Consider the following 9,095-nt stretch of genomic DNA (forward strand, 5'->3'; position numbering starts at 1 on the left):
AACTACAGCCTATATTCCCCCGGATGCTAATGCCAAGCTTGCTATGAACGAACTGCATGGGGCCATTAGTAAACAACAGACTGTACACCCGGAAGCTGCATTTATTGTTGTGGGTGATTTTAATCACTCCAACTTAAAGACAGTGCTCCCCAAATTCCATCAGCATGTCTCCTGCCACACTAGAGGAGAAAAAACTTTGGATCATGTTTACACAAACATCGCAGGAGCTTACATCGCGACTCCCCTCCCCCACCTGAGACAGTCTGATCACCTTTCTTTGTTTCTCACCCCCAAGTATTCACCCCTCATCAACCGTGTGAAGCCATCAGTGAAGACCATCAAAGTGTGGCCAATGGGAGCAGAGTCTGTACTTCAGGACAAGTTTCAACACACGGACTGGAGTATGTTTGCTTCTCAGGCTGCCAGTGGCTGAAGTGCTTTGAGCGACTGGTCCTGGCACACCTCAAGAACTGCCTCCCACCCACACTGGACCCACACCAATTTGCCTATAGAAGCAATAGAAGCACTGAGGATGCAGTATGCACAGTACTGCACTCGGTACTCACACACCTGGAAAACAACAACACATATGCACGGATGTTGTTTGTTGAATTCAGCTCAGCATTCAACACCGTCATTCCCTCCAAGCTGACCACTAAACTTGGAGACTTGGGTGTTAACACCTCCCTTTGCAGCTGGATTATGGACTTTCTGACCAACAGACCTCAGCATGTTAGGTCAGGCCTCACCTGCTCCACCACCATCACACTCAACACCGGTGTACCACAGGGCTGTGTGCTGAGCCCATTTCTCTACTCCCTCTACACCCATGACTGCAGGCCTGTGCATGGATCCAACTCCATCATCAAGTTTGCTGACGACACCACAGTGATTGGCCTCATCAGAGACAACGATGAGACTGCCTACAGGGAGGAGGTACAGCACCTGGCTGCATGGTGTGCTGACAATAGCCTGCTCCTCAACACCAGCAAGACAAAGGAGCTTATTGTGGACTTCAGGAAGAAGAAAAGTGAAACGCATGACCCCATCCACATTAACAGGATGGTTGTTGAACGTGTCTCCAGCTTCAAGTTCCTGGGAACCCGCATCTCGGAGGACCTGACTTGGACCACCAACACATCCAGCCTAGTCAAGAAGGCTCACCAACGCCTCTTCTTCCTTAGGACACTGAAGAAGAGTCACCTGTCTCCAGCCATCCAGCTGAACTTCTACTGGTGTGCGATTGAAAGCATCCTGACCAACTGTATCACAGTCTGGTATGGGAACTGCTCAGCTGCTGACCGCAAGGCACTACAGAGGGTGGTGAAAACCACCCAACGCATCACAGGGACACCACTTCCTGCCATTGAGGAGGTCCAGAGAAAACGCTGTTTACGTCGAGCTCGCAGCATTCTTAAGGACTCCTCTCACCCTGACCACAGACTGTTTTACTTACTGCCCTCTGGGAGGCGCTTCAGGAGCCTCCGAACAAGGACAAGCAGACTCAGGAACAGCTTTTTCCCTACAGCTGTTTCCCTACTAAACTCTGCCCAGTGATACCCCCCTCACACACCACTACAAACTCTTCACCCCTCCCCATCACTAAATCGATTTAAAAAAAACAACCAATCTACACACTGAGTACTATGTATTGTAAATTTTTATTTCTATGCACTTTCAATGTTCATTGCACTAGTGTTTATATATCTTAATGTATAGCTTATTCATATCCACTTGTAATTATTTTCATAGTTTTTGCTCATAGTGGACATACATTTACTGCACAATCCATCTGTATAGTAGCCTATGTTCATATCACTCATCTGTATATCATACTGATAGTATTTAAAAACTTTTAAATACATTTAGTCTTACTCTTACCTCTACATTTTCTGCTCCCTGTTCTTGTTCTTTGTCAGTAGGCACATTTGTTTGATTCTGGGGAAAAAATTACTAGTTCAGCCTAGGATCTAAATGTTTATATTTGCAGTCATAAGCAATATTGGCATTTGTCCATCATTGAAGGCTGAATAATAGTTAAAGCACTTTTAGGCAACAGGACAATTCTATGTTATGACTGGGATTTTCACAATTAAAAAGTACAAGTCTTTAGTACATAGTCCTTTAATTCAGTTTTGTATTAAATCACAGCGCGCTCCAGTGGCCGCCAAAAAACATGATTAGCGACAGTATGTCTATATTTACGTAAGTTAAATATAATATGTTTTCGTGTTAAGCAAAGTAACTTACTGTGCGTGGCTGCTTCACTAAAACGCTTCTTATATCACTTCCACACTTTCTTTTGGACATTTTGTTGATGTTTTAACATTTATGCTATAGGTAGCAACATTTACCGTTAACTAGCCTTTACATGTGGGGTGGGGGAGGAAAAAATAGAGCTTTTATAAAAATGTAATTAAAAAAAAGATTCGTCAAAACAATTTCATTTATTTAATTATTTAATTAATAAAGGTAGTTTAACCATTTTAAACGCAAATTAACTTTCATTCATGTTTTACACAAGGTTTTGCGTAGTTCAGGATTGGTTAAATTATTTGATTGGATGAGGAAACATTTTGTGGGCTTGTCTTGACTCTTGACATAATGTTGATTCTTCCATGTTCAGCGCGTGCATCGATCACACCTGCTTTTAGCAAGTTGTCCGGCTGGTATTAAGAGAAAATATGCAAGTAATTCAAAGTAGAATGAATCGTAATACACACACACACACAATTGTGCAATTAACGAATAAGCTGCAGCTGAGCTGACCATGAAATGGTAAGTTCACCATATTTATCTTGCGTATTTTGATTGATATTAGCTACCCTGGATGTGTTGTGATAAGCAAAACGTAACATTTGCGGATGTTTATAGACATATTTGTGAATGTGATGCATGTACATCAAAGTGAAAATTAAGTGCATTTCCAACTCTGAACTCAGTCCCCAAGTAAATTCGGTTATTAAATAAACAAATAGCAAAACGAGTTGTGCGGTGTCCCCACCACTTTTCAAAGCAAAGTTACTTTGTGTGTGTGTGTGTGTGTGTGTGTGTGAAGAGTTCAGATGCAAAAGCCTCTAAGTGCCATCTGAAATTTTCTTCTAAAATTAGCATTTTTTTATCAGGGCCCTATATTTATGTTCAGTTAATTCACTTTAATTGCTTAGAAAATGACCTATACATTGCCATTAGAGTAAAATTACTGAACCTAAACATAGCAGCCTGATAAAAATGCTCATTTTAGGTGAAAATTTCAGATGGCACTTAAAGAAAACTTTTCGTTTTCAATCAGTTAAATTTATAAATAAATGCATGCATTTCCTTTATGCCACCAAGCATATTCAATCGTGACCAGGTCAGGTAATGACGGTCTGATGGCTAGAGGCCAGTGTGAAAGATGCTCGGGACAGATGACTGATCCGTTACAGTTCAGATCGGGGCAATCTGTGTCCTCATGAAAGTTTATCATTTGCATGTGTTTTTAAGCCTCACCAATTAAAACATTCAAGAACAAGACAACACGAAACAACTTAATTTGTAGCATTTGTAGCTCAGTGTAGCTTTGTTTTTTTCTGTTGGAATCTTACTATCAGTCTCTGTTGTTTAAACCGGTAAAATATAGTGGCAATTAACCAGTTTCTCATAAATATGTATTTCATAATACAAGTTGTTTTCTTTTAACTTTGGTAACAGGGTTGATGAATACAGCCAACACAACAAAAGATTCAGATAATTTTCCCATCAAACTTAAAAATAAAATAAAATAAAAACAAATAAAGTCTAACTGATGTCACTTCCTGGGTGTCGCCATTTTAGTGTCACTATTCCTACTAGTTTTAAACAAAGAAGAAATAATATCCTAACAGTGCTGAGTGAAAGGTGTAGGAGAGCTTATAAATTGGCAATTTAAAATTTGTTAAAAATGAGTAGAATAATGTTTTCTGTATCATTTGGTAAATAATAGTACTATTAGAGCACATTTATAGACTTTCAGCATATATTCTGACTCAAACTATTGTCATTCCGCTACATGTGGGGACATACAGTGGAACGAAATGTCGTGTCTCGCAGGACCACGGTGCTACATAAATACAGACATACACCAATGAAGTAAAAAACACTATAAACCTATACACTACTAACCTACTGACAGATTTAACTATAAGTATACTATATATAAGTATTTACCCTATACAAACTAAAAGAATAAAGGATAAAAAATACAACTATACGAATGCTTCACATAAATATTACCCTATACAAACTAAAAAATAGAAGATAAAAAATACAAACTATACGAATGCTTCACAAATACTGTACATGTGCAAAGAGAGACATTTGAGTCAGCAGCTGGTTGGGGAACAGTGCGGGATGATTTGTAGTGCATGAGCATGTAAACATACATATATTGCTGAGTCTTTTGTGAGATTGTTCACGCGCAGCAGTGTGTGTAAGAGTCCATAGTGCACATAGTGTAAAGTGTAAGTGTCCATAGTGTAAAGTGTCCATAGTGTAAAGTGTCCATAGTGTAAAGTATCCATAGTGCACATAGAGGAGAGTGTGTTACTACAGGTGGTTTGTACAGGCCCACTCACCTGTGTGTAGCACATTTTGAATTGCACAAAAAATAAAAATAAAATAAATTAAAAAAAATAAAGTTCCATACAGTTTTTCTTTGGTGTGGTAAGGTTTGGGGTGGGGGTTGGTCCATGTTTCAGGAGGTAGGGGTTTGCATGGGGTTTCAGAGGGGGGCGGGGTGGTTTGAGTTCAGGGCTCTCACAGCCTGGGGGAAAAAGCTGTTGAGCAGTCTGGCGGAGCGGGCTCTGATGCTCCGGTACCGTCTTCCTGATGGTAGGAGCTGGAAGAGACTGTGGGAGGGATGGATGGAGTCCTTCACGATGCTGTTGGTTTTGCTGGAGCATCGTGTAAGGAAGATGTCCAGGATGGAGGGGAGAGGGGCACCGATGATCTTTGCAGCTGTGTTCACTGTCCGCTGGAGGGTCTTGCGGTCAGCAGCACTGCAGTTCCCGTACCAGACAGTGATGCAGCTGGTCAGTACACTCTCAATGGTGCCTCTGTAGAATGTGGTGAGGATGGGTGGAGGGAGACTTGCTCTTTTCAGCCGGCGGAGAAAGTGTGAGAGTGACATGGTGTTGGTGGTCCAGATGAGATCCTCTGTGATGTGCACCCCCAGGAATTTAGTGCTGCTGACTCTCTCCACAGTCGAGCTGTCGATGGTCAGTGGGGGGTGGTCAACAGAGTTTCTTCTGAAGTCCATCACAACCTCCTTTGTCTTCTCCACATTGAGGGACAGATTGTTTGTGCCACACCATTCAGCCAGCTGTGCCACTTCCTCTCTGTAGTGCGTTTCATCATTGTTGCTGATGAGACCTACCACTGTTGTGTCATCAGCAAACTTGATGATGTGGTTGGAGCTGAACTTGGCAGTGCAGTCGTGGGTCAGCAGTGTGAAGAGCAGCGGGCTAAGCACACAGCCTTGTGGGGCACCTGTGCTCAGTGTTGTAGTGCTCGAGGTGTTGTTGCCGACACGGACTGACTGAGGTCTTCCAGTTAGAAAGTCCAGGATCCAGTTACAAAGGGAATTGTTAAGGCCCAGCAGGTTTAGCTTATTTATGAGCTGTTGTGGGATTATTGTGTTGAATGCCGAGATGAAGTCAATGAACAGCATTCTAACATAGGAATCTTTATTTTCTAGGTGGGTAAGAGCCAGGTGGAGGGTGGAGGAAATTGCATCGTCAGTAGAGCGGTTTGGACGGTATGCAAACTGGAGCGGGTCGAGTGTGTTGGGGAGGCTGGTTTTGATGTTATGCATGACTAGCCTCTCAAAGCACTTCATCATGATTGGAGTCAGTGCTATGGGACGGTAGTCATTGAGACAGGACACAGGTGATTTCTTTGGTACCGGTATGATTGTTGTGGATTTGAGACATGTGGGGACGACTGCCTGGCTCAGCGAGGTGTTGAAGATATCTGTTAGGACATCTGTCAGCAGGGCAGCACAGTCTCTCAGAACACTGCCAGGTATGTTGTCAGGACCCGCAGCCTTGCGTGGGTTAATCCTAGATAGGGTCTTCCTTATGTCGGCTGGAGACAGACAGAGCGCCCGGTCGTTGGGAGGTGTGGGCAGTTTTTGTGCAGGTGTGTCATTCTGCATTTCAAACCATGAATAAAAGTGGTTGAGGGGAGGGATGTGTCCTCATCACAGGCCTGTGGCGGGGGCTTGTAGTCAGTGATGGTCTGAATGGCTTGCCACAGGCTCCGTGTGTCTCTGCTGTCTGTGAAGTGGTTGTTGATTTTTTGGGCTTATGACCGTTTTGCTTTTTTGATGCCACAGGACAGATTGGCTCTTGCTGTTTTGAGGGCTGCTTTATCTCCTGATCTGAATGCTTCATCTCTGGTCTTTAGCAGCCCACGAACCATGGCTTCTGGTTTGCACGTGTGGTGATGGTCTTGGTGACTGTCACATCATCAGTGCACTTTTTGATGTAAGCAGTCACAGTTTCAGTGTACTCATTCAGGTCTGTGTGGTTGTTGTAGGTGGCTGCCTCTTTAAACATGTTCCAGTCTGTGTCCTGGAAGCAGTCCTGCAGTGCTGAGGTGGCATTGTCTGGCCATACTGTGATCTGCTTTTCAACCGGTTTGGTGAGTTTGAGAAGTGGTCTATATGCTGGGATTAGCATAACAGTGATGTGGTCGGAGTACCTGAGGTGGGGGCGGGGTTCAGCCTTGTAAGCATTCTTAACTGTTGTGTAAACAAAGTCCAGTGTGTTGTTTCCCCTTGTTGCAAAGTTCACATGTTGGTAGAACTTTGGCAAAACTGTCTTTAAGTTTGCGTGGTTGAAATCACCGGCTATGATGAAAAAGCCGTCTGGGTTTTTTGTTTGTTGTTCACTGATGGCGCTATACAGTTCACGAAGCGCGTCCTTAGCGTTTGCACACGGGGGGATGTAGAGGGGTGGTGATGGCGCAGAGGATAAGACACATGCCTTTGGTATGAGAGACCCGGGTTCGAATCCACTGTGAGACACCAATGTGTCCCTGAGCAAGACACTTAACCCCTAGTTGCTCCAGAGGCGTGCGACCTCTGACATAGCAATTGTAAGTCGCTTTGGATAAAAGCGTCAGCTAAATGAATAAATGTAAATGTAAACCGCAACGATAACAATGGCCGTGAACTCCCGCGGCAGATAGAACGGTCGACACTTCACAACCATAAACTCCACCAGCGATGAACAGTGTTTTGATAATACCGCAGCATTGTTACGCGAGAGTCGATGTTCGTATGCGTTGCTGATATCCAAAAGACTTTGGCGATCATAGAGGAATTCTGGGGTGATTTCCTTAAGAGTTAGCGGTAAACTGACACTATTTGGAGACGAACAAACGACATTAAACGACATAAAAGCACCGTCTTTGGGACCCGGAGCAGCCGCAGCGATCGATCGTGCCGCCATCTTCCTCCTTTAATAAAGTGAGAATAAAGTGAAATGAACTGCTGCTGATCCTGAATGGCTTGTTTAATGAGTGTTTATAGTCTGAGGCATCAATATTCATAGAGCTGCTGAAAATCCTCTTTATTTCATGTCAATAGATCCTGTTTTCACCTCATTCATTATGCTGATGACTTCAGATCTGTTAATTGCCACATTAAGCTCATGTTATTGCTGTTAACAGACTTAAGCAAACAACACGATCAGCTATTGTGTCATTATAGGAAAGTATCATTAAGACATTTATTTCATTAATTTATAATAAACCATGCTTTATACACAAAAGTAAAACACAATAAATAAATAAATACAAGTTGTTAAGTTAAACTCCACTGCTGGGTTATTTGTTGCTTGCAAATTTGTAAATTTATTTTCTATTTATTATAATAAGTTTGTTTATTTTCTTTTTTTTCTTACATTGTTTATACAGTATTTGGTATCTTTTAAATGCTGTATTCCTATAAATGCTGTTTTTACTATATTAAAGCATTTAAAAATGCTGTTTTTTAAATGCTGTTTTTACTATTTTTACTATATATTTTGTTGACTACTGTTAATGAGAGGTAAAATCAAATTTAGGAATAAAATATGTGGATGAAATATTTTAGAAATAAAAAGAGAATTTGTGGATTATTCTAAAACACTTTGCAATTAATTTACTTAAAATATATTGATATTTCAACATAAATACTTAAAATGTGTAAATTAATGTAAAAAAATATAATCTCAGTAACTGATTTATTTTAAATTTTGGCAGATCTGCTCCTCCTTCAGTGAAGCTCCTCCCACAACAATCACTCCTTCAGTGAAGCTCCTCCCACAACAATCACACCTTCAGTGAAGCTCCTCCCACAACAATCACTCCTTCAGTGAAGCTCCTCCCACAACAATCACACCTTCCGTGAAGCTCCTCCCACAACAATCACACCTTCCGTGAAGCTCCTCCCACTGCAGTTCAGCAATAAATGCTGGAATATTCTCATCAGTCTACAAGTGAAGACGAGCATCAGAGCATCAGGAAGAAGTGAAATCTGCAGAGACAGAGTTTATTGAAGGACAGAGAGAACATGAGAGATCCAGAACCCTGCAGAATGAAACACACTGAAGAACAAACAGGTTGGTGTTTATTCTTGATGCTTTAGTAATGAGGCTGAATAATCTTTAGGTTATCAGCAGTTCATCAGATAGTAGAAAAACACAGTTAAACTAATAAATAATATAGGGGAGACTTTCTTTGTGCAGGAAACGGAATTGTCTTCCATTTTCCTATTTTGAGCAAATGGTCAGTTCACAGTGTTTGTATACTTAATCTAAATCAGAATTTGGGACAAGCCTAAAATACACTTTACAAATCTGACACTGGTTGTGCTTATTTGTGACCCTGGACTACAAAACAGTTATACAGGTGATTTCACCTGAAAGCTGAATAAACAATCTTTCCTTGATGTATGGTTTGTTAGGATAGGACAGTATTTGGCCGAGTTACAACTATTTGAAAATTTGTAATCTGATGGTGCAAAAAAAAAAAAATTGAAAATTGAAAATTGAAAAAAAAAAAATTGAAATCGCCTTTAAAGTTGTCCA

The sequence above is a fragment of the Barbus barbus genome, assembly GCF_936440315.1.
Source record: "Barbus barbus genome assembly, chromosome: 9".
Taxonomy (NCBI): domain Eukaryota; kingdom Metazoa; phylum Chordata; class Actinopteri; order Cypriniformes; family Cyprinidae; genus Barbus; species Barbus barbus.